Source organism: Bacillus rossius, assembly GCF_032445375.1.
Source record: "Bacillus rossius redtenbacheri isolate Brsri chromosome 4 unlocalized genomic scaffold, Brsri_v3 Brsri_v3_scf4_2, whole genome shotgun sequence".
Lineage (NCBI taxonomy): Eukaryota > Metazoa > Arthropoda > Insecta > Phasmatodea > Bacillidae > Bacillus > Bacillus rossius.
This window is the reverse complement of record NW_026962011.1, coordinates 34,765,306-34,792,391: the sequence shown is the minus strand read 5'-3', so window position 1 is coordinate 34,792,391 and position 27,086 is coordinate 34,765,306. Positions and strand designations below refer to the sequence as shown.

Below are 27,086 nucleotides of genomic sequence, written 5' to 3'. Positions count from 1 at the left end.
TCTCTAATACTGTCCATTTGTATACGAAGTTTTGTCAATTTGTATACGACGCTTTTTTCCATTTGTATACGACGTTTTGTCCATTTGTATACGAAGTTTTGAATACACTTATTGCCTTCCACAATATTCTTATATTCTTTTCAGCCATCAGGTAGCTATATTTTGTGGTGAAAGAGATTCGATCATGTATATTACGAGGAGGCGGCGTTTCTCTGCGCAACCGCGTGACACGAAGCCACAGCTGTTAACCCTTCCTCCCTCATCACTCGCAGGTCAACCGTCAAATTCCTGAACCGCGCGTCTCCTACTGCGGTTCCGCTTCGCTGCTCCCTTTCCCGGGGGCATGCGGATGTGGTGAGCTCTGGCCAGGTCCTCACACTTCCGGTGCACGGAGAACAGCGCGTTTCAACCCTCGGGCTGCGGGGAAAATAAATATTCTGATCTATGACTGACAGAGGGGGAAAAAGAGGTTTTTGGGGAATTTCCTGTGAAGTATTTCGTTGTGACTAGGGTTACCAGACACTGATAACAGAAAAGGAGGACATTCACCTCGCAAAAGGAGGACATTTCACTAAAAAGGAGGACAAAATAATACATAAAAAGGAGGACATGCCGGACGTCTGGTAACCCTAGTTGTGACTAAAGTGTTTGTAGCTACTGGATTGACCTATTGGGACAACTCTTGGCACCAGTAAGGACCGTAATTCTGGAGTTATCTTGTCACGGAGAGAGAGGCCCGTATTGCGCGCGATCCCTGACGACTCACGTCCTGGCTCCTCGGCACCCAGGTAGTTTCTGTTGGCGCCGGCAGATGACACTTTCCAACATCTAGTTTACAACGTATCCATGAACATGATGGACAAATCGTGAATGTTTGTAGTTGGCGTGTTTACGTTGAGTACAAATATTTTGAATGATGCCAAAAAGAATGCTGTTTGATGACCATTTTGTATGTTCTAGCAAGCCCATAGAATAAAAAAGATGTTAAGGTTACGCTGGATAATTTGTCAGAATATTTTGGAAAGTGTGGTAGACGTCACTGAGCGAAGGCAAGCAGTAGCAAGACTGGGTGTCGGGCCAGGAAGATACTGGGACGACCTCACCACACGTCGCAGAGGTCTCGGCCCAGACCCCAGCCCTCGGCCACTCACCAGACCCACTCCACTGATACCAAATTTATAATAACTAGAGACCTGCAAAATTCATGGATTCATTTCGTGATATGCTACAATTCAAATAATTATACCTTTGCGCTGCTTCTACCACTGGTTCACTGTTAATCTGGATTAATGAGGGCCAATTAGAGACCCTCGCTCAAAGAAGTGTCGAATCACAGACACTCAATCGAGACTACTCACAAGTCAGCAGCCAATGAACAGGTGGCATTTGCCCGAGTGTCTAGAGGATATTGGAGTCTATCCTGAAGGTCATTGAACCCGCGAATTTTGCAGGTCTCTAATAATAACTCAAAACATAAATACAAAATTGTCAATTGCTGCAGAAGAGAACATTGATTTTGCTGATAAAAATGCTTGTACTTATCACAAACTATAACACATAAACGAAATATCATATGGGGGTTGTGAAACAAGGAAGGGGGGGGGGAAGGAAGTTAGTGAGGGTTGAGGATTATAAAAAAAATACCATATATAAAATACCAGTTGGCCTGCTATACTTTAAATACATATATATTAATTATCTCCCACCTGGAACACGTGTATAGAAGTAGGTAACCGCAGCCCTGGCGGTGGTTGCAACTTGAAGAGGTGGGACCGAGACCTTTCGTGCGCCCCCCCCCCCCCCCCCCTCAAATCCTCCTTGCGGGCAATCCAACCCGAACAGGGTTCAGGCTCTCGGCCATCAATCATGCGAGAGAGCGTGATCCGAGGAAACGCCCCTAACCGGGCCGCGGCAGGTAACCTCCCCCTCCCCATACCACACACCACATACACCCCCCCCTTCCCCTTGGAGCGGACCAGCCACGCCGCTTGCCACGATCAACCTGTTAGGTCTCACCGCACGCCATGTTGGATATTTCCTTTTTATTGTCATTGCTTGCATTTTCATCTGTTAGCTCTACGAAACGATTCATCAGTAGGAAACTGCACACACATTTCGGGGTCACTCATTAATACTTAGTTTTTATTAGACTCTACTAAACTATCTTGTTGCCACCATAAGGTAAAGTATTTGCCGGTGAGTTAACAGTTAATATTGCAGTACAATATTTTGTTTACAGGATGAATAAAATATTCTGTCATAACCTTATAGTGTGGTGACGCTGAACGTAATCGAAAACGTATAGGCACTGGATCCGTAGTCCGTCAGCATTTTCCAACGGAGAATGTATTTTGCTAAACAATAAGAGTGGAGCATGCAAATTTTGTTTTTCACGTGTGCAGCAGATTATTTTTTTTTTACAACCTCTACGCCTTAAATACAGGTCACCATAACCAAAAATATGTTTTCGAGATATGCAGTATAAAACTGCTGTTTATAGTCTACCATCTCACATTCAGCCACACACACACGTTTATTTTTACTATAAAATTATGATTTCCGGCTTTAAACATACAAAGATTCTATTCAGTTTAAATTCAATAATCATAAAAATCAGCAAGGCTAAAGTCCTGTGTTATATTTTCACAACTTGAATGCTTATCAACATAAAATAATTTTGATAATGGTTCGATTTTTCTTTAAAAAATAATAATATATGTAATTAGCTTTTTAAAAATCATTTATCATGATTCTGTATTTCGAAGGATACCATTTACCAAATTTTACTAGCACCTCAGTGTTAAGAAAAATGAAGAAAAGTAATAACACCAAATTTTCCTGATTAGTTTTCGATGAGCACGCATAACCTAATTTGGATAATTTGCAAATATTTTCCCTAAATATAATTCTCATAAATTTTTTAATTACCTAATTAATATTTTTTTTTGGGAAAATACCTATAATTTTTTATTTCGTTTTTTACTTTTGGTAGAAATAATACACAATTAAATTGAAGATGATTAAATTAAGGTTTTTATGCTGTCCATTTTGCTACACCTCGCCACTAGATGGCACTGCAGCGCATCAACTTCTAAAAAGCGTTCAGCCGATCGCCACGGGTGAACAGAAAATCATAGGTCACAGACATACAAACAGCAATAATTGTGTGTCATTTTCTCTGTGTCCACCACACCGTCATACAACGCTATTCATTATGCTTTAACTCGATTTTGATTTTTTTTTTTTTACTGTCCTTAATCCTCAATAACAACATATAGTGATTGTGACTGAAAAGTATTTGGTGAGCGAGTTTATTATTGAATCAATACCATTTCAAACGCTTTATAGATTCTAGATTACATACAAACCACCCTTTTTAGATGTATAGAGGTAAAGAAGTAAACCATGGCAGGACAACTTCTGCTGGGTTTGCTTCTCTCTCTCTCTCTCTCTCTCTCTCTCTTTATATTTATTATATATATAGCCCTGCCCCATTGTGGGCTACTCTTAATGCAGGAAGCTAGGCACACAGGAAACGACAGCTGCAGTAATTGAAGAGCGCCGGTGTGTCATTACGGAAAGGGCCTCCCTCGAGTCCGCCCTAACCTCGCCCGCTTGTTTCGCGCCGCGCCGTCGTACTTCTCCGCCAGAAGCACAAACTACTGCGAGCCCAAAGTCACGGAGCCAGCTGATCCGTAACCCGTCGGTTGTTTTACTGATGAAGTGCTTTCTTTGATGCGTCGGCAGGGGAAACTTCACGGATAGTATACACACGAGTGTGCTGTAATGCAAGCATGCGTGCTGATCACTGCACTGCACTTTTCGGTGTCATGAGAGCGTCGTGACGTCATCGCCTTGCTCTACCCCTCTGGCTGTAATGAAGTTCCACTTCAATAACATATTTTTTTACGTCCCATGAATACTTAGGCTTGGTAAAAAAAAAATTGTTCCATAACCTATGGCAGGTGGGGGAGGGGAGAGATTTGAGACGTGTTTTAAATTACGTATATACAATAATATAAGAGTCCTTAATTGCCGTGTTCGGTAACACATTACACTCACGTCCATGCTGAAAGTCACGGGTTCGAAGCCACACCTCGGCATTATTGACAGAGCTTGGTAGGAGAAGTGTAAGGGGGATGCCTTGGAGAAGGGAGGGGTGTAGTTCCCTCAGCCCAATGACTTCCCCTTCCCCCGCGGGAGCGAGCCAGTTCTCGTGCGAGAAGAGGCGAGGCACCCCACCATTTCAGAGTCTTTATTTTGTCTGAGACGATCCACCATTGTTCGTCGTCGTCCACGCGTGGGAGAAGCCAGCCACACTGAACCGCAGTTGCCGTAGACTGGCAGAACTGCGACATGGCTTGCAGCTTGCATCACGAATGGACCATCTGTGGACTGGCGCGCAGTCTTCTCGTAGTGCGTGGGGCAAATATGGGATTAGAGCGGTAACCATAACATTAAATGACAGAAATGATGATAAAGTTGTAATGTAAACCCTTGAGTGCTTTCAAGATCCGTACCGAAATTTTTCCATGCCTAAAAAAAATATCTGAAAACACGCGTTTTTATCAATTTTCACTATTTTAAAAATACAGTTTAAAAACTAAGTGCGGAAACGAAACTTCCCATCCGCCATTACCGTATTCTTAAACGCTTGAGCAGTTTTAAATTCCGTGTAATTTTCTGAAGCTTTGCACAGCATATGTGTTCCTAATAAGGCGAGGCCTTTATCCCAAGGTAATTGGCTAGGTCCGGTCAGCCCTATAAAAAAATTCGTTTAAGTACTTTTTTTTGAAGTACGAACGCGCGATCGAAATCGAGATTATCCTTGTGTCTGCAACATCCGCGAAGTTTAGATTTTAGGTTTCCCATTTAGACCGATTTTGTTCCTTGGCTCACGGGCGATGATCGTTTGGTGGTAGGGGGGGGGGGAGGCCTTATAAAATTGCAAAGTCCTTCACTGTTGAGGCAATCGTAACTGAAAATGGACGATAAATGTAATAATAACGCTAAAACTAAGTTTTAAGGATAGCTTTTTAAACGTTACAAAGTTGTCCCCACTTATCGCAAGCTTATAGGCCTAGACCGCCGAGAGAGACTTGTGATGTGCACCCCACACATTTCTTCAATCATTTGAACCATTGGGCGGGGTGTGTGACTTGCTGGATGGGTTTGGCACACGGTGTGTGTGTGCGCGCGCTTCAATGTTGAGTAGCCTAATGCTAAAGGAAGATTAACGTTTTGAAGTTCGTTAAGGAGGGGGGGGGATGAATACTCCAGCGTGTGGACACTATAGTGAGCAGTGAACCTATGAGAAACATAATTTTTTATTCATTTTCATCATGTGTTGCACTTGTTGAATCTTGGCAAAACGAAGAAAGCATGGCATAGTGAAAATGACCGGCGTGCTATCTGCAAGGATTCCCGTTCAATGTTTAGGGATTTATGTGAAATATGCGTGAATTTGATATGTGCTGTTTGTGTTACACTACAGTGACAGAAGACTAAGCAACATTGATATGCTTTTCTTCAATCTCCCATCGTTATGTTAGCTAAATAAAATGTAAAAAAAAGTCTAATAGTAAATAAATTACAGGGATTCTCCTCCACATGCTAACGGAAAAACCCCTAGTTTCCGTATACAGTTTTACACACATTTTGACCATTCGCTGTACATCTACATAGAATGATAGTATTTAAAAATAAGGTTTATTAATTACATAGGTAGGGGAAGGTTACCCAAAATGACCCGGTCACCTAAGATGGGACTGACGTAGTTCTCTAAGCCGCCGCTAGATAGCAGCTGTCTACCCATTCCAGACAACGTGGCTTTCCCACATAAGTGTGTATACCTACGTAGTTTGAGTCGAGTTGCTGCCGTTGATACCAAAGTAGAGGTACGTTTTATTTTTACGGTGTGATAATATAAAGTATTTAATAAATAGAAACTGCGTTACGCGTCTTATATTTCGTCGAAAAAAATGTTTTTTTGTTTTACAATAGTGTCTTATAATTTTATGCACAGAATGCATTATACACGAAGTAAGTTGTTGTTTAACCTTCTTGGCACGACACAGCATATCTCAAAATGGCCGAGTTACCCAAGAGGGGAGTTACCCAAGAGTGAATCGCTAAATAACCCAAGATGGGACATTGTCCTATCTTGAGTACAGCATCCCATATTGGGTAACTTATTTTATACATTCCTCTTTTCGTAATAGATAGTCTTTTATTTTTTTATGTGCATAATGTTGTAATGCATGTATTTATAGTGTGTACGCCATAATGGGTTTTACATACTCATAATATTAGGAGCATAACTATTTTACAGCTATTATTCCAAAACAATGGATTATATAAAATGCTATATTATTAAAAAAAAAAGCGGCATAGCTAAAATAACAATCATTGTACAGTTGGAAGATGCATTGTTATCGTGTATCATAATCTAGAAATAAAGGAATAACTCTACTGTTACTGGTGTGTTTAAGGAAAATGGCGCCAACGTTCTCAAAATATTCCTACCAGAGAAAAACGACACGCGGATCCTGGGATGAGATGTCAATGTCACAAGCAATTGAAAAAGTAGGTAAGACTTAAAGAAATGACGTTACGGCAGACTGCTTCGAATTACAATATATCTAAAAGTACTCTTGCAAGACGTGTCATCAGTTCCAATAAGATTGCTAGTGAAACTAAGAAACACCTTGGGCGGTTTACTATCGCATTCAGCGACCAAGAAGAGCAAGAAATAACAGACCATATTTTGCTAATGGAATCGCGCTTTTTTGGTTTGTCCTGTACAGGTGTTAGAAAGCTTGCATTCGACTTCGCTGAAGCCAAAAATATCTCTCACCAGTTTAACAAGGAAAAGGGAATGGCATCAAAAAAGTGGCTGTACCTACAACTTTTTGTCGCGTCACAAAAACATTTCATTACGAACTCCGGAAGCAACTTCATTCGCCAAGGCTTCTAGCTTTAGCAAACACGTCGTGGATAAATTCTTCGAAATGATGGAAAGTGCTTACACGAAATACGAATTATCCGGTGATAGATTATATAATGTCGATGAAAGCAGTATCAAAACTGTCCAGGGATTGGGAAAAGTTCTAGGAACTAAAGGTAAAAAACTAATTGGCGGGTTGACTAGTGCGGAACGTGGGGGGAATACAACAATAATTTGTGCGATGAGTGCTGAAGGTCATTTTATCCCACCTGCCTTCATCTTTCCGAGGAAAAGAAGGAACTAAGAGATGTGCTATGGGGCACCAACAGGCTTCGTAGCATTTTCCCAAGAAAATGGATGGTCAAACGGGGAAATATTTTTGGAATATCTTAAATATTTCCATAATAAAGCCAAGTCATCTTCAAAAAAGCCTATCGTGATAATACTTGATGGACATGCTTCCCACACAAAATCACTACAGGTCATAGAATTCGCAAGAGAGAATCATATTATTTTAGTCAGTCTACCACCACACACGACACACAAGTTACAACCATTAGACGTTTCGTTTTTCGGCCCCCTCAGTACATTTTACAATCAAGCAGTGACAGTTTGGCTGCGAGAGCACCCAGGAAGAGGTTTTCAAAAATGTGGACTGTGGCCACTTAATCCACATGTATTTTTGGAACATGAGTTTGCACCTTCCTTAACCACAGACACGCCATTCCGGAAAAATGCTACATTACCCGACCCTAACAGCGAGGTCACTAATAAGCTGCCATCTTCAAGTATTATAACAACATTAGAACAGGAAGATCAAATCAATTGCACAGCTGCCAATCCAACAGACCAAATCCACTCCGCCATCAAGATTAGACCAAATTCTAAAAGGGTTTCGTTCCAACAAGTTAGCCCGATACCAGTCGCAACTGGTAACAGGCCTAACACGCAGCGCAGGAGGAGAGTGACGACAGAAACTATTCTCACAGAATCACCCTATACAAATGTACTAGCCGAAGGTAAATCGATACCATCAGCTAAGAAAAATTGTCTTCTGTATTTAAAAGTGGGAAGGCGACACCAGGGCTGCAGATTAAGTCAAAGAAACGGCGCAAAGAAATCGTGATGGTGATAGTGTTTGCACAGTTTGTGAAGGTCAATACAAAGACTCTGATGATGACTGGTTGAAATGTAAGACCTGCAATGAATGGGCGCATGAATCATGTGGTCTTTGTGACGATTTAAACTTATATTGTTTCAAATGTGATGAATAGTTTGTTATGAATTCATTTAATTTTTTCATAAACATTGAGTGGAATTCTATATTCCTTATGTAACTGACTATTTTTCCTATTTGTATCTTATTTTCCAGCATAATTATCGTAAATATTTCTTAGTGAATATATAAACGTAATATGGAAACTGCTTTTATGTAAGCTTAACTTTATTTTATTATACATTTTGTGTTGTAAAACAATTAAAAACATAATACATGTTAATATTAAATATGTTGTGATATTTTGTAGAGTGATTAACTTGCTGTCCCATCTTAAGATACTTATTGTCCCAACTTTGGTAACCGGGTACCCAAGATGGGAATTTGTAATATCCTAAATATATGCCAAAAATATATTTTTAAAATAATTTTGTTAGGTTATTTTTATGAATGTTAAGTAAACATTAAACTTATTCTTGTCATGCTAATCCGAATCAATAATTCTTCATTTGTAAATTTACATGAAATTTCAAAGTTAAGCGTGTCATCTTCAGTAAACTTCCCCTGCGTCATTTATAGACGCGTGACTTTTTTTTTGTAAATTAAAACCGTAACAAAACCACATTCGTGCTTGTTGAGTCTGTGATCTGTAGTTCAATAATTAAGAGGGAAAAAAATCTAGATTCAAAAGCATTAAGTGTTCTCGGTTTGTTTATTTATTCATTTATTGTATGGACTACTCCCTTACCAGTTCAACAAGGAGCACTTAGTAAAAAAATAAGTTTAATTTGTGAGGTGTTTTGGACTACTTTTCCCCATGCTACTATGTATATTTGGTCGTGTATTGTTTGTCATGAATTATATAAATTATACCGTTGTGTTTTATTCGTGTCATAAACTGCAGTAAGAGACAATGACCGACTGGTATTGCAGCAAGTGTGTGTAAATAATTTTAATGTATATATTGTTGTGAAACTTGACTTCAACGCCATATGTAATCCCTTTCCTTAATAAAAGGATTTATAAAAACGGTAACCCCCCCTGATAGGCGTACCCAGGGGGGTGTTTTGGGGGTTCAAACCCCCCCCCCCCCCCCCCCGAAATAAGGCAAGAAAATTATGAACACTTATGCATTCGAGCTCAATTTCTAATCACAGAGTAACGAGAGAAATAACGTCACCAAGCAGCCCAATTGGTAAGTAAATGTAAACAAATTTGAATTGCAGTGGTTGGTTCATGATAGGTCAGTCTAAATTATCAAATCGCGGTGATTGGTCTATGGAATAATCAGTTCAACTCTACTTTGATTATGTTTTAGATTTACTTAGTAGAATTGGGCATTGAGTAACAGTAGTGATTGCGACCTAATTTCATACAAAAATCTATAAAACTATTAAAACGTGTGGGGGGGGGGGGGGATGGGACGTTTTTTGGCCGTTTTATCAAGTCAGGTACTTTCATTTAAATACTGTACATCTGTACGTATAACACGAAGAAAAAAGTTCGATTATATCAAGGTCCGTAAATTTAAACGACTGTTACAAACATTGAAAAGCTGAAATGTAATTTTCTCGCCTCAGATGAAAGGGACCTTCTGAGTGCAACGTGGTGTGAAGTTGTGTTTGAGTCAGTAGCTTAATGGCTTAAACTCAATGTGTAGGTGTTTTTAGCGAATATTGTAATAGAACAATATAATTTAATATATATATAATATACTAGCCGCCCGACCCAGCTTCGCACGGCTATACTAATGGGGGAAAAAGGAGACTAAATATCCCATTTACAGTAATAATAAATTAAATAAAATGCAATTAATTTCGACAAAAATTTATTACAATGCTTTTTAATGTACCGAAGAGAAAACGAGTAGCACCGATGGTTTCCCGATTCTCGAGCACGCAACGTACAACTGATGTACCCGTACTTCGCTTCGGCAGTCTTCAGGCAGAACACTCTTGCGCCGCTCATTATACATGCCCCTCCTTGTGGGTACGCCACTGCCGCACCTCGAATTGGAAAAAAAAATCAAAGCAATGCTCGTTGCCATGGAGACGCAGAAGGCATAAACAATGCAAGATCCTGCTGTCCCACTGTTGCCCAGGCTAACCACCTATGGGAGTTGATTTTCGGAAAACGTAATTGCCATGGTGATTTTCTACCCAAAACTGGAATTTTTATATTTTACACCCCCAAAACTACCAAAACTCCCTTCGGAAAATCATATCTTAGTGAGCGTCTACATAGGCCTACATCACAAAATGAGTAACTATGTTTCAATCGGTTGAAAGATTTCAAGTCAATCGTAATGAGTCAGTCAGTGGTATTTTGCACAAATATATTTTTAAATTTAAATAATTTTACATAAAATAATAATTAAATCGAATTGAAGAAAAAAATCGATCTATGCGATGCCCGTTGCCATGTCTACGCAGAAGGCATAAACAATGCAAAATCACGTTGTCATGGAGATGGAGTACCCACTGTTGCCAGTGCTTAACCACCCTTGGGAGCTGATTTTCGGAAAACGCTGTCATTAATCGAAATAAAATGTAGCCTATATATAAAGTTGGACAAAGTTACAAATATTTGTGCGAAATTTCACTAAAATCAATGCAGTAGTTTCGGAAATTAGCCCGGACAAACATCGTGACACGAGATTTTTATATATAAATATTTAATTCTGTTTTGCTACACTTGAATTGTAAAGCCTGAATTACAACAGCCCGTCGCATCCGTCCGTCAGCCGCCAAGCGATATACAACTTCACTTCACTGCTTGGATTTTGGCCTTGAGCGGTATCCGTTTAGCCAGAAATATCAATTTCATTATTCTTTTTCATCATCTTTTATCGCAAGTGTATATTTTGAATAAGTCTCAATTTTACTCCCATGCCTTACCCGGGACTCGAACCCAGAACCTCTCCCACCATAAGCCGGTGTGCATCCGACTACGCTACGGAGGTCGGCTGGCGATTTACAACACTCTGCTCGTCCGTCATAATATTTCTCCATGTAAATCCTGACAACTGTTAAGAAAACTTAACAATTGGGGGGGGGGGGGAATCATCATATGTAATTATATTACTTAAACAATTATGTACCTAAAGTAAGTACCTACTTGAAACTCATTAAACTCAGAGTGTTTTTTTTTTTCGGTATGTATTTTCACATTTCCAGAGTTACCATACGTAATTATAATACTTCCGTGACTTAGAACATTTTTTTTTTTAAAAGAGCTTTCTAAATGTGTCTAAACGTAAGCTAAGAAATAATTTTGGAATCACCTAAACAATTAAACAAACTTTAATACATTTTAATATAATATTTTATATGCAAACACCTAGAAGACATTAGGAGGTTATAGTTTCATCCGTTCACCCGTCAAAAGTATAAAGTTACCAACAGGGACGTAGGGACAGGGGGGGGGGGCAGCAGGAACAAGTCGCCCCCGTGCTGTTATGCATGGGGGGGGGGGGCGAGAGTAGCATTTCGCCCCCCTCCTTTTCCCAGAATAAATGTTTGGTCCTAGTAGTATTTTTCTCAACCAGTAGTTACAAATGTTGCATTGGTGATCACATTGATTAGAAAACTCAAATTTATGACTGTCAATATACTATAAAATGATTGCAAATTTCTAGATGGTATTTTAATTTAAATTGTACTACATCTACTGTCAGAGTAGTATTTAAGACATACTACGTCATCAGATTCTTGGAATGGTATATTTAATATTTTGGTTCGGAAACTCATTAAATAGCACAATTTTGCATCTAAAATTCCAAATTTTTCCGGGGTAGGGCCCCCGGACCCCCCGCTCTAGCACTGAGGTAAGTGTGATACATCTTTTCGCCCCCCCCCCCCCCCACTCATGAAAACGTTCCGACGTCCCTGGTTACCAAGCTTTAGACGTACGAGTGGATGACATTTTTCGGTCCATCTTATTGGGTGCAGGTCACGTAATTGACAGACGGATGACGATGGACGGGCTATTATAATTCCGGCCTTAGTTGCCAACACCCTTACAACCAAATTATACAGCAATACGTAAATTCGTTAAGTTAACTAATTATTTTTATATATTTTTATATACCGTATATATCTTTTTGGGGTTTTTGTAGGTATTTTAATATTGTAATGTGAACTTACTTAAGTTAATTGAAAGAAAAATTACGTACATATTACATATCAGGTTAAAAAATGAAATTTGAGACTATTCTATTTATTTACTCAAGAAATAATTAATTTTTGGTGTTTATGCAGTTTTTCTTAAAAATCTGGAAGAACACCCCCGAAAAAAATTCCTGGGTACGACTATGCTCCCCCCCCCCCCTCCCAACCCGACTCAATGAACTAGTGGTGTCTACAAGACAGTGGAGTTGCCTGGTTGACGGATCATCTGTGGAGGAGGGGGAAGCGGTGGAAGAGACGTCTGGATATGTCTCAGCGGGGGGAGGGGTACTTCCCCCTCTCCCTCTCCCCCCTTCGAACTTCTCAGCCTACCCGCGGCGCCTTGATGGCAGATAAAGGCGGGAGACTTCCCCCCCCCCCCCCCCACAAATCACCATCCCGAGCGCAGAGGAGAGATTTTAATTTAACGGGAAATTTAGTTTGCTACGGAGGAACATATACTCCTCTCTTATTCTCCTGTACACGTGACTATTTCCTATTCATCCCATGCCGTGGACGATCGCGATAACATGAGTCTACTTTTGTTACCACTGACGCGCCGTGGACATCGTATCTACTCGTGAGCTGAAATCACTCGTTAAAATATCTATGAAAGTTCAGTTTACGAGCTGCTTCCAACTGTCTAAAAAAATGCGAAGTGTAATCCAGTGATAAACAGAGACAGTCTTGAGACTGTAAAACGTTATTGGGCTGCAAATAGGGACCTTGTGATTTCTGGTACCATCAATCGTGAACTGGTCTTCGTCTTGTGCTATTTTGTTTATGTCAAAATTAATTAATAAAATCCAGAGTTTTTTTTAACGTGGGCATTTTTCAGATATAATAATTTTCAATCCTTTGACGCCAATTTGTGACCAGCACCTCCAGGTTCGGAAATAGGGAATGTTTAAAATGTAGAAGCTGTATCATATTTCGTGTGGAGTAGGAATGGAATAACACCTTCGTATAAAATAAATATGTAGGCTATAATGTTTAACTTTACGAGCGTCGTCATTCACGCGAGTGCATTATAGGTGGTTTTACCCCGAGGAACCGGTCGCAACACTCGCGCCAGACTAGCTCTTGCCTCTCTCACCACCTCCCCCCCCCCCCGCCGCCCTCAATCCCTACCCGCCCTCCGTGCGGTCGAGTAATAATAGACGTGTCACGTGGGCGAAGGCGGAACCGCCCGACTCTAGCCGAGCGGCCGCGACTTGCTTGCAACATGGCGCTCAACCTCCGCGCAATCAGTGCTGCACACTCTCTCTGTCCTACCAGTGACCTTGGAACGAGGACGTTGTCGGTAGTTAACAATTTTTCGCCCAATTTACCCCACGGGTATCGGTATTCTATAGTTAACATAGCTAGTTGCCTATTGTTTGTAATTTGAGAATAATTGCGGCCATTTCCAAGTTGTGACGATTACACCTACCTATATAGGCAACATTCTCGTAGGACTTCTCATACCAGATTTTCTTCCACAACAAATTTTGAATTAAGATTTGCATACCTAGAACGGACGTTCTGTTGACTATTTGATTTATACTGCGCTTATGTAGACCTATCTACCAGCTGTATTTATTTTTTATAGAGTGAATTGTAGTTTAAAAGGGGGGGGGGTGTACGTTTTTATCAGATACATATTAGAAAGTTGAAGAGTTCCACTATACACCTCCTGACTCCATCAGATCAGTTCGATGCTACCAAATTATTGCATTGTCATCCGGATTACATTTACTTGCAAAGTTTCAAATCGACACAATTAGAAATAGGTTAAAATCAACTTCCAAGATTTATTTACATAGTTCTTTCGTTACAAATACGCACACACACACCAACCCAAATCCTTGGCCATCCTCGAGCAAAACACCCGGAATGCAGAAGAGTGCCTAGTCAAATGAACTTGGGGTCACAAGGTTCACACAAAAGAGACTCGTCTTTGAAATAGGGACACTAGTGCATTGCAGATAATCTAGACAGTTTTGAAAATCGACTTTTTACAGTAATTCGTGTTGACAGGTGCGCGAAAATTAAAAATAACCTGTTTCGCGCCTGTTCCAACTGTAAAACATATTTGAACATGACGTGCTGGTTTGATTATGCATACTTATGCTTTTCATTATTTCCTGCGATCTTGATTGGGCGCCTATCAGACAGAGATGTATTAAAGGTATTAAAGCTAACGTGTGCACAAACCTAGCTTGTCGGTGGTTGTGGTCGTTTTAAAAGGTGTCCACCTGGCTGGGCGCGCAGTCAGTCGCTAAGGTTGACACTGGCTCGCGTATCACACGCCTCTACACCTCTACGCGCCAGGCACCGTGCAGTCTGTCGCATACTGTGTTTAAGAATCTTCATGTCTAAATGCCGAACGTGATAGCACGCGTTTTAACCTTTCCCGTTGTCCAAACAATACATGACAAAAGACGATACCACGGAAAAAAAAAAAAAATCTTGTACAGGCAAGTGAAGTGGCTATTGAATGCTATTTCCAAGCATATACGTTCAAGAATTATTGACCTGGTTGTAAACGGTGCGTTCGGCCACCTGGCCAGACAGCCATCTCGGCGCGGGTCGTTGCTTCTATTCCCAACTGCGCGCAGTCGCTCTGTCTCCGGGAACCTAGTCGGGAGTCCGAGTGGCCGACAGTTTCCGCCCGAGGCCCAGTCGGCAAAATGCTCGCCCAGTACAGGTGCGTCATGGCGTCTCCCAGCGCGCCACACCACCATGATGCTGAAAATGGACGCGGCTGAAAAAGACAGGAGTCCATGTTTCTTTATCTCCGGCCAGAAAGTCATTTTTATTGGCCGTCCCCCTCCCCTCCACGGAAACTTTTTTGTATTGCAAACCAGTCCGTCCACGGTGGGGGGGACGAGGGAGTGAAATGAGTTTTTTTTTCCTCCGTAGCGTTGGCCTCGGCTTGCTCCTGGCGTGGTTTCTTTTTGTGCCAGCTTTCTCTTTTATTTTTCGTTCTCCCCTTCTGGTCTCAGCAGCAGTTTTTATTCCCTTCTCTCTTTTCCCCCCCGTGTTCGCCCTTCTTTTTGTCGCGAAGGAGGGGTGTGGAACGTGTAATTCGACGAATAATAGCGCGGTGCGCGCGGCAGCGGCGTTGCCAGACTGCGCGCGGCCCCCCTCCCCGCCGGCGCGGCGTTGCCACGCGCGCGGGCCCGGCCAATGGGCGCGCGGCACGGCCGGGCCCCGCGTGACCCCTGGCTGTCGCCGCGATTGGCCCGGCGCCGCTGCGGCCTCTCGGCGGTAATTATTGCCAGGGTCGCGCGAGCTGGCTTTAACGAGCCGCATGTAAAATGGCGATGGCGAGCACCCCCCCCCCCTCCCCCTCCTCCATTCCCCCCTGCTATCACCATCTTCACTAGGACGAAACCGGTTTTTATTTATTACAGGGCGTGATCCTGTCGGAGATGAAAATAGGTTCCGTGCATATGCCCACACGTCTGTCGCTTCCATTGTTTATTTATAACATGCCCCCCCCCCCCCCTTCACTCTCTTTGCATCCTCGTGAGTGACGTCACGGCGTCCAGGGGAAGGATTGGGAGGGCTACGCGGGTTCGATCATGGCCGCTGGTACCGATGTACCAGCGGCGATTTATATGGCTGCCGATGAAAACGTTTTTGAGCATTATTTTGGGACAAGTTTTTTAACAGAAGACTTGTTGCCAGTACGAACGAATAGATAGGTACTAACATTGACTCGCCAAATTATGAAATGTAAGAACACTTAAGATTAGAGGATTTATTTAGCAACAAGACTGTCGCTGTGTCCCCCCCCCCCTTCCCCCGCGCCTCTTTTCTTCCGCCGCAGAGAATCCGCGCCTTGCAAAGCATTTTCTCCCACTCGCCACGAGCGAGCGTCCAGCTGACAAGTAGTTCAGTAGAGTTGACAGTGTGTGGTTTAGCAAGCTCCAGGAATGGTTTTTTGTCTGGTCGATGTTAGGTCAGTAGTAATAGTTACGCTAAGTTACCAAGAGACTCGCAAAAGTAGAGTATAGAGTCCAGCGAGCCACGATCTTCACCTAGTCATGCGCCGGGCTGTGGGTGCTTGCGACCGAGGTCCTGTGTTCGAGTCTCTGCTAGCGACACGTCCATGTACAGGACATGAAAGTGCTAAGAGATCACAGCCCGATACAATCCCAACCCCCCCCCCCCAATTATTTTGTCAAAGTCCCAAATCCTATCCCAATTCCTTTCCTTCCACTGGAAACGGCCCTTCAGTTCGCCTGTGGGTTAGGGGACCCGCGAAGCTTGATCGGTTGTGGAATAAGAACGTTCTAATTAACTTTACAGGTACGTGGCACTGGGAGTTCCGCCCGGTGCGTATGCTTTCCACGCAGCTTTGACGAACGGAAGAAAGAATATTACTGGGTTATAAAGACATTTTCTCCTGATATGGTATACCTATAAACCCCAGTTTTTGGAGCACAAAAAAAAAGAGACATGGTGTTGGCTTTTATGTCACCGGTACCGAAAGTTCCAAGCTTCTCAGCTAATTGTCAATCATTTATTTCACAATCCACGTCAAAACGTATTATTTATAGGCACGAAACAGGAGGGTAGGGGCCGCGGCCTGGGATTCCTCGCGGGGCTCGGGGTTCGATGCCAAGTTCGGGTGCTAGGCCCCTGGGTCCTTCACTGGCGATGATGGTATCCCTGTTAGTCAGCAATGGCTGCTTGGGTTCTCTTCATTAAGCGATTGATCTGAGCAGTACCGAAAGTTTCGGGTCGACGAGTGAATACACGCTCGGTAACGAGTTAATAACGAAGAACGAGTAACGCCGAGCTGGGGTAAAGTGACGGAAGGCCGTCGCACGAGTAGTCAAAAGTGTCTGTGGTTTGAGTAGCGGACGAGCGAACAACACGTCTGCACGAGACCGAACATCTTGACGACATCGCTGACTTGATTCGAGTCGCTGGGACGACCAAGGAACCCGACGAGCACGAGGAAAGGGAAGCAGACGAGTCCGCCAGAGGTGGAGGGCTAGCGGACTGAACAACAGAGCACGGGGTGTTTCAGCGCGGCAGCTGTGAGCGACGCTCGCTTGCCCTGTGAGCAGCGAGAGGCAGGCACGTCGGTGGTCTGACATCGCAGCCGGTTCGTGTCCCAGTGTGAGCAGCTGAGGGGGTTCACCTGGAAGGAAGACTACTGGTCCTTGTCGAGGCGACATGACGTGACCGTCAGCGAGCTCATCTCTTCCCGGAGCCAAGGCGAGTTCATGGCTCGAGTAACAGGCGGTTTGCCTAAACATGAATTCGTTACGGCGATTTGCCTAAAGTCATTTCGCCTAAAGGCGTTTTGCCTAACGGCGTTTTGCCTAAAATGTTACTATGTTGACAAAACCTCGTTTTGCCTAACGGCGTTTTGTCTAACGGCGAATTGCCTAACGGCGTTTTGCCTAATGGCGAATTGCCTAACGGTGTTTTGCCTAACTACGATTTGGCCAACGGCGTTTTGCCTAATGGCGTTTTGCCTTACCTAACCTAACAGCGTTTTGCCTATCGGTGTTTTGCCTAACTACTATTTGGCCAACGGCGTTTTGCCTAAAATGAGGCAAAACGCCTTTAGGCAAAACGACACATCCCCCTAGCTCGGCCACTAAACAAGCTAGTAGCACACTCCGTGGTGCTTACCTAACACTAACTTAACGAATATAGACGCTGGTCATTAATTTAATCACGGCTTATTTTCATGTTTCTGAGCTCCATTTATAAGGTGAAATTGTGAATCGTTACTCATAAATGTTAATGCAGAATTTTTGGTGCTTACCGTTTAATCATTTAATAGCTTTTGGGAGCAGTTTGATAAAGCCTAGTTTGAAGAAATCTATGAACTGGAGTAAATGCTCAGTAGCCTTTTAAGACCCACTATTATGTCTATTAAAAAAATGTTTTTATTGTGTGGGTTTTATAGATCTTTTATGCTTAGTGTTGATGCCCAATATTTTTATGTTCACAGTGAACCAACAAATTAAGCACGACATTGTGAAGACGTCAATCAGAGATCCACAAGTCACTAATATTCTACGATGTTTAATCAATCAGTTCATCCATTTGTATTTTATGGAAGTGAGTGAACTTTGTGATTAAATCTGTTCCTTTGAACCTCTTGTGTTTATGCACGCACACTCCCTCGCATATCCTTTATCCCGTTACACTTTGAGAGTGTAACACGTGAAATAATGTTTCCATTGTGCGCCGCTTTCCCACGCACGTAAGCATCAGTTTATCAATGGCTAACTCAGTAACATCCAGGTTTCATATTTCATGATGGTTATGTGCAGTTAGGTCACATTCAAATTAACATTCATTCGGAAAAAAAAAATACTGAGCGTGAACACATTTCTAAGATTTCACAGATAAATTTACTAAACAAATCTTTCAAAAGACACATATAATAACATTAGGTATTACAAATGCTTCTGTCTAACCATCTTTCGGAGACAAAATTCTGAAGATTATTTCGGTTACTTTGCGCTCGCTAGGCGACTAAAATAAAAATAAAAATTAATCGGAAAGTCTGTCGCGTCCATATTTTTTGACACGATGGCGTCACAAACATGATTTATTTGGAGAAATATTCGAATTTTCGTCGCGCTATTGTGATTCCAGTATCAAGACCTGGGGAAAAAAATAGGTGAGCTTATTTTAGTGTTACTTAAGCTTTGAAAACATAGCGTTTAGTAGGCCTACGTCAGCTGCGCCACTTACAACCGCAGGATAAGCACTTGTGTGTTCTGCGGCGTGACAGGCCTGTTCTGCACCTTCAACGCACTAGTTTCCAAGGAAATTACGTAAGGTCCTATTCCGCGTTCTGTTCTGAGCTCCTGTCCGACTCGACTCGCACACAAGCGAGCATTTAGTTTATATTTTCTATTTACATCGCAAAAATAGTTACTGATAGTCGCGGTATTCGTTGACGATTTAGATTAGATTTCGTCACAATAATCCAGGGAAGGAGTTTATTTTCTCAGGTTTTTGAATAGAACATAGCACATGTCATTCTGAAAAAAAAAAAAAGTAGCGTTATAGCAGTGAAATAATTTTTGAAGTCGGTCCACTAAGTAATTTTCGATTTTACCCGTTAAAAGCAAACAAGATCACACACACTATTCATGATATGGGTATATACTTACTATGTTAATACTTAAAACAGTACGAAACAAGTAACAAGAAAGTCTTTTAAAAAATATTTTTCAGGTGTTGACAATTAAGTACGTGAGTGGTAAACAAGTGAATGGCCTAATTGAACTCACAAAATTAGAAGTTGACCTATTCGGGGCTGTGACAGTGAGCTAGCTTCTAGCTAGCTGGTTCGGGACGTGGCGAGGGCAGCGCAGTAATCCTCACCCCCCCCCCCCCCCACCCGTCTCTTCCACAGTCGTACAACCGTGGTTCTCCGTCTCTCTTTTCGCTGCGCTGTCGCCGCCCGCGCGGCAACACTGCAACTTCCCCGCGCGCCGTTGCCAAGTCTCCTTCCGTCGCCCGCGCCGCGCCGGGTCTAATCACGCCACAGGGTGCGCCGCAAGTTGCTGCAGTACGCGGCGATACGTGGCAGTCAGCCTTGATTTGTTTAATACCGATTTTATAGCGAAGTTAAAGCTTTTCGCCTTCTCTTACCATCAACTACATAAAATCACATTACGTAACCTATGATAATACTATACTTAATCTAAAATAATTACTTAAAAGTCCGGACATTATAAAAGTCTTAAGAACAAACGAACACAGGTAGCACTTGTACTTCAGCTGAACAGTTCTCGGGTTCTGTGAATGCGTGTAAGTAACTGAACCTATGGATTTGTTGTAACGAAACGATATATAGATACATTATTACGTCGCCACATCCAAACTTTATAAACTAAAACGAAAAAAAAAAAGTTCACAAACCAATGAAAATTACGCCTTTTTATAAGAGTGATGTAAACCTAATTTTCCGATTCACTGCATCCCTGGATGGTTTGTTGTTGTACGTCAAAGCTATGTTCACGAGTAGTTACTGACGCACACAGGTACAGTACATAAGTATACGCAGAATTTCATTTGAGGGAACATTTGAACATTAAAAAATAACAGACAACATTTCTGTTACACCTACAACCTACTTGTTAAGCACTATGTGTACGAGTAAACTATAGAAGTGAAGAAAATAATCAAATATGCCAACAAGCCAGTAAAACATACTTTACCTAATAAAAAAATACGAGCTTGAATGCTGTATTTTTTTTAATATGTCGTATGTTAAATATGTATGCATAAATTGTTTAGTCATTTTATGATGAAACATTAGCTGGCATGTGTACTACTCGGAATTTTAATGTGTTGGTGCAAATTCGCGGAGGATTTTTAACATAAAACTGGAACGTTTTATTACATTTCATCTCGTTTGCCAGCTATTTGCTTTTAAAAATTCTTTCCATTTGTCGGCGGGGCATTTACAAGTAGTAGTGTTTCCACAAGAACGGAACGTGCAGTCCTTGGCGCTTTATTTTTCGTGAACATCTTTGTTTGGAACCCGCTGCGACGACGCGGTTTCGACACTTCCTGTCGTCCCTCCGCGCACAAACACAAGTCCAGCCGACAAGAAAAGCTACTTTGTACCATTAAATATTGAAACACCCGCGTGTCCTGGGGTTACGCACATTACGGTGCTTGTGTGCCTCTCCCCCCCCCCCCCCCCCCCCTTCAACCATCATTTATATTTTATTCCGTCTCGTGAGGTTCCGGAAGCCATATAAAACCATGCATAAGGCGCTTTCACACGACACGGTTTCAGCCATACGGCGGAGACTTCCGCCATTAAAGCTCTACCACATTTAAATATTTTAGTCTTCGTTTATATTTCACTTCATTTGTGCATCAGGGCATAGGAAAACATATGATTGTAAGGAAATTTTGAAATTTCTGAAGGATAAAAAAAATCAGCCAATGGTCAGGGAACTATAGGGTATGTCATGAAATTTAAATGTTAACGATTATACAAACACTAAATTTTGTATCGTTAACCTGTTAATTGTGTCATTCATAATGTATTTTTGACACGTGAGGATGCATTCCATGTGTGATGGTGTCTCGGAATTTGATGTAACATCATTTTGTGCACAGGTTCTAGAATTTTTAATGTAAACGGCTTTGTCACATTGAAAAACCTTTATAAAAAACTTTGTATTCTAAGTAAATATTACATGTTTTGATAAGTGAACAATTTTAAAATACCTGCAGAAGTCAGGCAAAGGCTGAGGAATTCGGTTTGTGGGTTTTGTTGGACATAATGTAGGTATGTATTTTGAGTGGTGACGAAATCTCGCTTTTAACACCTCCCTCCCACTTAAAACCCACCAAAAAATTGCGTTACATTCTTACAAACCTGTCAATGTTTATTGAGTTAAATCATTTTATTTAAAACATCAATTATAAAATTGCATCAGAGCACGACTGAAAAATGTAATCATGGTATGACTTTTCGTACATTCCACAGCCTTCAAAACCAATGTTATTTTCATATTTGTCCACGATAAAATGCTTTTTACTAACATACCATGCGTCTTTTACTTAAATTTATATTTTTAAAATTATAATTAGAACATATACTAGCCTATATTTTAAACAAACATGGCTGCGCAAATAGTCATATTCAGAGATGATTTTTTTTATTTATTAAAAAAGAAAAAGAAAAGAAATTTGACGATCTCATTTCACACAACGTTATGCCGGCCAGACGCCTAGCCAACAACGGTATCGTCTGAACCGGTATTGTAAGCGAGACGTGAATCTGAACAAAAATTTTCATCGCAAAAATAAAAACAGTATTGATTCACACAGTATAGCATTTATATATGTTAATTCAAATTTAGGCCTACCTCAAAGATTTTGACATCAACTGGTATTTGAATAGAAGATAAACGAAAAATTTTCTTCTTGGGGTGAAGTAAAAAGATGTCAAATTTCATAATGCTTCCACCATTGCTATTTTGTTTTATGTAGCCGAATGAATACATTTACCATTAATAGTGTTGATGAATAATTATTTTTCTAGAGATACAATATTTATTATGCTATTTTTTAAATGTTTCATTCACTAGAGTAAACTATAGACGTGAAGAAAATAATCAAAGATGTCGACAAGCCAGTAAAAAATACTGTACCTCATCTTTTACGAGCTCGAATGCTGTATATTTTTGTAAATATGTCGTGACAAGTGACATATGCACACAAAAAATGTGTAGTCAGTTTTTGATTAAACATTAGCTGGCATGTGTACTGCTCGGAATTTTATTGTGTTGGAGCAGATTCGCCAAAGATTTTTAACATAACGCTGGAACGTTTTATTACATATCACATTGCAACAAAGTTGACCGTATATATTTTTACAGCAGCATCGATTTGTTAATGTTCGCAAATCTACTTATTTCTCATTGACTCCAAACTTCTGCAAAATCATTCAACCTTGTAGCATTTTCAAAAGGTCACATTTCGCTTCTGTCGCTGTAGGTAGTCTTGGCGTTGTCAGCAAGATACTTATTGAAAGAACGCCGATTATTGTATTTATAGTGATTGTTGAGATTGTATTTCACGTAAGCAGTTAAATACAAATGCGCAACTGTTAACACTGAATTTTTTTAAGTAAATACATTTCAAAATGTGATATATCCTGTGATGTCATTCGATACTATAAACTAGCTCGTAGTGCAAAGTGCCTATTTTTTAAAGTGCCTAGGCTTAAATTTTTGTTCTCAAGTTTTCACGTCTACACTTTTCTCTGGCTTTTCACTGACGAAAAATTTAAAATTTCCGGGAGTATTCTTTGTAAATAATTTACCTGTTTCGAAAATTTTCTGAAATGTAGGCCCGGAAGGGGGGGGGGGAATTAATAAACTATAGCTGGCCTTATTCGCTCTCCATTTTCTTTGATGCTTTTTATATTTAACAGAACATTTCATATTGTATTTTATAATGTGTTTGACTGTTTGCGAACAAAAACAATTCTCTCGTATTCTGGATTGTGGCCAACTTGATGATATTTTTCTTTCAAATTAATGAAAACACTGGGGAATTTCCATAATGTTTCTCTGACCAATTCCAACTTCTCTGACTTTTACCTGACTCCAGAATGTGGACATGAAATTTGCATTTAAGCAAAACTGAAATTAAAAATAAATATACTTATAAATATCAATTGAATATTAGTTTTTTTCACTGATATATATATTTTTTTTCGTACGTTTTTATATTTAAATTGACTTTTCCATGACTTAAATCCAGTGACTAGAATTCTTATCATATCCCTTGTAATAATTTTCAGAACACCTTTTATTTATTTTTAGTTTAAAACTTATACATAAATATATTCTTTTACTTACATGACGGCTAAGCATTCGTAGGTCTACAGCTGGTTTATATTCAAATAAACATTTCTAGGAGCCTTGCTTAGCGTCTGCATTCCGTATTCTTTCGCCACACGAATAATCATAATGCGTACAGTGGTGTGTATGCAGACATCGAGAAAGGCGAACTGTTACATTGTTTTATTGTATTTTTACTGTCACACTTTCTTACTTTATTTACATAAAAAAAAGCCATCTATTTCAAACATATAACTTTTTTATAAGACGCTGTGGAGGAACTACTTTTCTTGACATGCTGCCAATCGGACTGGCTGTTTACCGTATTGTGAACACCTTTCATTCCCAGTTTACGAGAGTTATTATTTAAATGCATAACTGCTCATATAAGCAGAATGGACTGTATGTACGTGATGTGTACAGTCTGTATACAGCGAGAGTCTGAATAGGACCTAAAAACTTCCACTGCAGATTATTCACGAAGAGATAAGTTGAAAACATGTACGACTGAAGGTCTAAAAGTGCTTCCCAATGCTGGTATATATGTCTTTGAATTTTAAGCTGAACAACATTTTAAATGTAAATAATGAAGTATTTAAAGAGTGTGTTCAGCATGTAGACTTCCGCACAGGTAATAACGTATCCAATTGTATTTTGACGTTAAATATTATAACCAGGTAAGCCATTAAACGTGTTTGTGAAGCAAAACTGTAACATAACCAAAATATATTTAATTGTAAAATAATGACTTCAAAACATTGATTTAAACTTGATGCGCAATATAGAACCATTACCGTACAAATTAAAAAGAAAAATTACGAAAAGATCAATACTAACACGATCTTCGACTACAGTATCTGTGCCTTCTTCGCACCCGTTCATTGCTCACAAAATGCCAACGTCATTGACTAATATTATAATTTCTCCTTTATTTTAAATAAATAGTAAAATAGTTATTTAAACACCAGTAATTGCGGTTATATCCACACTGCAATCACTACGCCTTCATTAAATTATTTTCAATTAAAAACTCCAAAACAGATCAACAAAATTTTTTACACTTTTAAAGTTCAAACGAAATTGGCTAATTCTTAAGTTTATATCTTGCTGTTTTATAAGTTTTGTTAGAAAATACGAATTCGAGAAATAAGCAAAGATGTTTGCTTATTAATGCATTGTCAAGCCACACTATATTGTACAAATTCTATGCTTACAGTTAGGTTTTAAAAAATAATTTCAAAACATATAGACTATAAGGATATTAAAGTCGCGGTGTAGAATCTCTTCCATCAAACAGACGTCTGGGTAGATAAAGTTTTTTCTTCGACATCATCTTAAATTGGAGAAAATTGAAGAGCAGGCATTCGTGTTTACATTAGTGTAGTAATCTATTACGATCATGCCACGCAGCGGCGGCGTCTGGTAGCAAGCTGCATGCCAATCATATCAGTATTGCCAACTCGATCAGTGTATATTTGCATAATTTAATTTATGTTGGTGTTTTTACCGTCACACAGACTACATTACAGTTAAGGAAAATTTAATGCCATGGCCTATGGTTAGGAACCATCCTAGAATTTAATTAGTGATTCCGGCAAGCCACGGAAAACTGAAATCAGAATGGCTGCAACAGGTCTCTAACACCGTACATTCTAAATGCGATACTTTTTTTTTTTTTTTTTTTTTTAAAAGCCACTAAGCTACCTCGCTGGGTTTCAAATCTATTGATACTTGCATTGCAACTACTGAAGGTGTTCCGTCGATAAAGCTAAGTTTTCTCATTGTTGTATCAAGGTGAGAAATACTATATGGACATAATACCAACCTCTTATATTATGAATTGTGAGCCAACTTAGTACGTTAGGCTTTATGGTGTGTTTTGATCAGATTTACTGTTAATGTTTCACAAAATATTTTAAACACTTAAATCGGTGTCACATATAATTTTAACTTCGTGTTCTATCAATATTTATTAAGGTTGCTAATTTAGTTTAATATCGATGTACTGACGTTAAATCACTACGGTTTATATTCTTCACATTGAACGACTTTGCGGCGGTGCCTTGTTGACAGCGTAACGGGGTCCAAGGTCATCAGTTCAAATAATACTTAGAACATGTTAAGTATTGTCAAACAGTATTGTAAAAAAAAATTGACAATATTAAATCTATGTTTATTGTTGTAGGTAGTAGTTTATAATTGTCATATTACTGTATGTAAATAGAAAATATTACATAGGTACTTATCGCAAGTTTTGTTAAATTTTTGGCGAATCGAAGGATACTTACTCATTTGGCAGAAAAATAAACAATTCTTTATTTAAATTCTTGATAGTGTATCATTTACGACGTGATCAAGCTAGTTAAGCACTCACAACGGTCGATTAGATTTTTGCACGGGGTAACTTAGGCGAGGCACAGGACCTGACGTATCTCTTCCTTGTTATCCACTTGCTTACTGCAAGATGGTATCCGGGCGCCGGCTCGCACTGACACACACAACACACACGCACGCCTCATCAGATCGCAGCTGTCGTATTTACACTCCCAAATTGCCCGGCCGATAAAAACGGTTTGCCGCCTTGGCGCGGCCGCCGCTTCAAAACTGGCGGCGTTGTTTCCCGCAGCCGCCGCCGGGAGCGCTGCTTGCACCTTCGATTATCTCTTTTTCTCTCTCTCTCTCTCTCGCGCGCCTTGCCCTGCTCGCTTCCTTCGACATCGACCGTCGTTTCTGCAGCCGGTCGGGGAGACACATTGTTGCCAGTTTTACTCACTGCTCCTGTCGCCCCCTGGGATGTCCAACCTGTTTGTGTGTCCTCAGCGCCACGGTCGCCGAAAATAAGGTTTAGAAATGCCGTGTCGTAAATTAGCCAATTAAAATAAAACACTTACTTTACTAGCATCGTTTTCTTACACTTCCTTTAGTGCTCAAGGAAAAAAATTTATCATATAACCTTATATATCGTCTGTCATTTGTAAGAAGGGGCTAACTACAAAACATAAACTTTTCAGGAGAGCAGAAAAACAAAATGAGCACACTGTAATGCATCACTGTATTTTAATTATTTATGGTTAGCCCCTGTCATATCTTAAAAACTATTAGAGATACAGTTATCCCCTTCTTACAGACAATGAAGGATGAAAGAAAACATGTATTTCTGCAGTTAACTCATTTTCAACAAAAATGTAAGATGGCCCCTTCTTACAAATGACAGACGATATTCACATTATTTCATTTATGCTGTCTATAATATTGACTTTGGACAAGAAAAGTTCACCGCATTAAAACAGTTTATATCAAACTCTAATTTAATTCAGTTGTTGATTCTTTAATGGTCAGTGGTTACCAATAAAACCGAAACAAAGGTTCAGAGCATTACGGGACTAATAGTTACGTCATTTTCCCAGCCA

The 27,086-nt window shown here is 40.3% G+C and overlaps 2 long non-coding RNA genes across 5 annotated transcripts in view; one reads left to right on the top strand and one right to left on the bottom strand.

Moving 5' to 3' along the window:
* LOC134542365 (uncharacterized) overlaps positions 1 to 20,652 on the top strand; it is a 44,868-nt gene extending 24,216 nt beyond the window's left edge. Inside the window, exon 2 of the long non-coding RNA XR_010076788.1 lies at positions 17,355 to 20,652. This is a non-coding gene — a long non-coding RNA (uncharacterized LOC134542365). The remainder of the gene's footprint in view (positions 1 to 17,354) is intronic.
* Positions 1 to 26,301, bottom strand: part of LOC134542364 (uncharacterized) — a 67,799-nt gene extending 41,498 nt beyond the window's left edge. For 2 of the 4 annotated variants that reach the window (XR_010076787.1, XR_010076786.1), the window contains exon 1: positions 25,965 to 26,301. This is a non-coding gene — a long non-coding RNA (uncharacterized LOC134542364). The remainder of the gene's footprint in view (positions 1 to 25,964) is intronic. The other 2 variants (XR_010076784.1, XR_010076785.1) reach the window with 1 other exon arrangement.
* Positions 26,302 to 27,086: the final 785 nt, after the last annotated feature.